The sequence below is a fragment of the Euprymna scolopes genome, chromosome 43 (genome assembly GCF_053919585.1).
Source record: "Euprymna scolopes isolate OS-2025 chromosome 43, ASM5391958v1, whole genome shotgun sequence".
NCBI classification, from domain to species: domain Eukaryota; kingdom Metazoa; phylum Mollusca; class Cephalopoda; order Sepiida; family Sepiolidae; genus Euprymna; species Euprymna scolopes.
Window position 1 is genome coordinate 48,516,892 of NC_136524.1, and position 3,236 is coordinate 48,520,127.

Below are 3,236 nucleotides of genomic sequence, written 5' to 3' on the forward strand. Positions count from 1 at the left end.
TAGTTCTAGGAAAGAAGCTTTGTTCATGGGATCTGCGTTTTTGAGTTGAACGTAGTTAAAATGTTGGATACCAAATAAAACAAAAACTTCCCAGGATATAAACTAAGCAAAATAATTAATAAAATTGCAGTCAAATGTTATATAGGGGCTTCATTGAGAGAGAGTCTTAGAGATAAAGTAAGAGTCTTAAGTGAGATGAGAGTCTTGTTGTATCTTAGAGAGAGTGAGAGATGTTGTATAAGGGGGGGTCTTCTTAAAAGTGATGCTTTTTCTTGTGTGTGTGTGAGAGAGAGAGAGAGAGAGAGAGAGAGATGTTCTTGTAAGAGACTTAGAGAGATAGTTCATATTATAATTCTTATATATTAAAATGTTCTTTCTTAGATCTTGCTGATGGAAGAAGGAGAAAGCTCTTTGAGTGAGGACACGGTGTTCAAACAGTTCGGACATTGTGTAGACATGATGATGTTGAGACGTGTATGTAAAGACATGTATTAACACAAATACATAATACAATTGGATTTTACCTTTCTGTAGGAATCATAAGACACAAGACGAGCTTTATAAAAACATAATGGTTTATTCTTCACACGGCCGTGTTCCATCACCAAGAATTCAAAGTCTCACATTTTTCCTTGAAGTGACGTCTCGCTTCTAGACGTCTGACTCCCTCTGAGTTTTTTCACTGACTGTTTTCTAACTAAAGTTTTTCTCTATTCCTAGAACTTTCTATTTTCCGTGACGTCATACACATGTTAAAACATGTGCATTCTTTCACGTGTCCTGGGCATACGTGTCCAAAACTTTTCCTATTTCTACAAAAGGAATTTTAACCTATATTCAATATGTTAAAACATTATCTTATAAGCTGCATTCTTTCAATTTAAAATTTCATAATAAACTTGAGAGTTCACATTCTTTTCTTGAATATTTTATCTATATTCTAAACAAATGTTTGCTTTACATTTTTAAATTCTCACACGTAATCTATTTCTAAACCAGATTACGAGGTTCGAATTCTGCCTATGCTATTTCATTTTCATTTTAAACTAAATTCTCCATTTTTATACTTACATGAAAAGGGGACAGCCCTTATCATGTAACACAAACTTTCCTTCTCCATTTTATCTAACTTAACCAAAACTATAAATTCTAACAATGCAAATTCGAACAAAATCAAGAAAGATGGGGATAAAAAAAGCTCAGGAACAATATAGTGAAAATAGTTGCATGCAAAAATATCTGACAGTGTGGTTGTACAATACATGCTAATCATAAAAAAGACGGAATTCAAGGCCTGATGAACTGGGTTCCTTCAAAGGAGGAAATTTCTAGGAAATATCAAATTCACTAGCGATTAACAGCCACAAAAGATGCCTCAACAATATTTGTTTATATTAGACTTGAATTGTAGTCGGTTAGGAAGCAAATAATTGGGTAACAATGGGTGGAATGGGCAGGAAACTACTTATCCAAGAGGACTATATTGTAACCAGTTATGAAGCAATTGGTTAGGATAACAATGGTTAGAATAGACAGAATATTACTTATGTAATTAAGTAATTATAAGGTTATCCAAGAGGACGGTTAAACAAGTATTTATTTATATTAGACTTGAGGAAGACCATGTTGAAATCGGTTGGGAACCGATTGGTTGGCATAACAATAAACAAAGGAATGGACAAAGGATAACCTATGACAAATTAATTATCCAAGAGGACAGCTCGACAAGTATTAGTTTATATTACACTTGGAGACGACCATTTTGTAGTCAATTCGGAAGCAATTGGCAGATTTTTAAACGGATCAATGAAATGCTATTTGAAACTGAAGCTTTACAGTTTTACAAACGGATCAATAAAATGCTATTTGAAACTGAAGCTTTACAGTTTTACAAACGGATATATAAAATGCTATTTCAAACTGAAGCTTTACAGTTTTACAAACGGATCAATAAAATGCTATTTCAAACTGAAGCTTTACAGTTTTACAAACGGATCAATAAAATGCTTTTTGAAACTGAAGCTTTACAGTTTTACAAACGGATCAATGAAATGCTATTTGAAACTGAAGCTTTACAGTTTTACAAACGGATCAATGAAATGCTATTTGAAACTGAAGCTTTACAGTTTTACAAACGGATCAATAAAATGCTATTTGAAACTGAAGCTTTACAGTTTTACAAACGGATCAATGAAATGCTATTTGAAACTGAAGCTTTACAGTTTTACAAACGGATCAACAAAATGCTATTTGAAACTGAAGCTTTACAGTTTTACAAACGGATCAATAAAATGCTATTTGAAACTGAAGCTTTACAGTTTTACAAACGGATCAACAAAATGCTATTTGAAACTGAAGCTTTACAGTTTTACAAACGGATCAATAAAATGCTATTTGAAACTGAAGCTTTACAGTTTTACAAACGGATCAACAAAATGCTATTTCAAACTGAAGCTTTACAGTTTTACAAACGGATCAATAAAATGCTATTTCAAACTGAAGCTTTACAGTTTTACAAACGGATCAATGAAATGCTATTTGAAACTGAAGCTTTACAGTTTTACAAACGGATCAATAAAATGCTATTTCAAACTGAAGCTTCACAGTTTTACAAACGGATCAACAAAATGCTATTTCAAACTGAAGCTTTACAGTTTTACAAACGGATCAATGAAATGCTATTTGAAACTGAAGCTTTACAGTTTTACAAACGGATCAACAAAATGCTATTTCAAACTGAAGCTTTACAGTTTTACAAACGGATCAACAAAATGCTATTTGAAACTGAAGCTTTACAGTTTTACAAACGGATATATAAAATGCTATTTCAAACTGAAGCTTTACAGTTTTACAAACGGATCAATAAAATGCTTTTTGAAACTGAAGCTTTACAGTTTTACAAACGGATCAATGGAATGCTATTTGAAACTGAAGCTTTACAGTTTTACAAACGGATCAACAAAATGCTATTTGAAACTGAAGCTTTACAGTTTTACAAACGGATCAATAAAATGCTATTTGAAACTGAAGCTTTACAGTTTTACAAACGGATCAATAAAATGCTTTTTGAAACTGAAGCTTTACAGTTTTACAAACGGATCAATGAAATGCTATTTGAAACTGAAGCTTTACAGTTTTACAAACGGATCAATGAAATGCTATTTGAAACTGAAGCTTTACAGTTTTACAAACGGATCAACAAAATGCTATTTGAAACTGAAGCTTTACAGTTTTAC

The 3,236-nt window shown here is 32.1% G+C and overlaps 1 protein-coding gene across 1 annotated transcript in view; it reads right to left on the bottom strand.

The window, feature by feature from the left end:
- LOC145268328 (uncharacterized) overlaps positions 1-206 on the bottom strand; it is a 64,530-nt gene extending 64,324 nt beyond the window's left edge. The window contains exon 1 of the mRNA XM_080123818.1: positions 1-206. This exon is cut by the window's left edge and continues 845 nt beyond it. The gene's annotated coding sequence lies outside the window, so the exon portion shown is untranslated.
- Between the last annotated feature and the right edge of the window lie 3,030 nt (positions 207-3,236).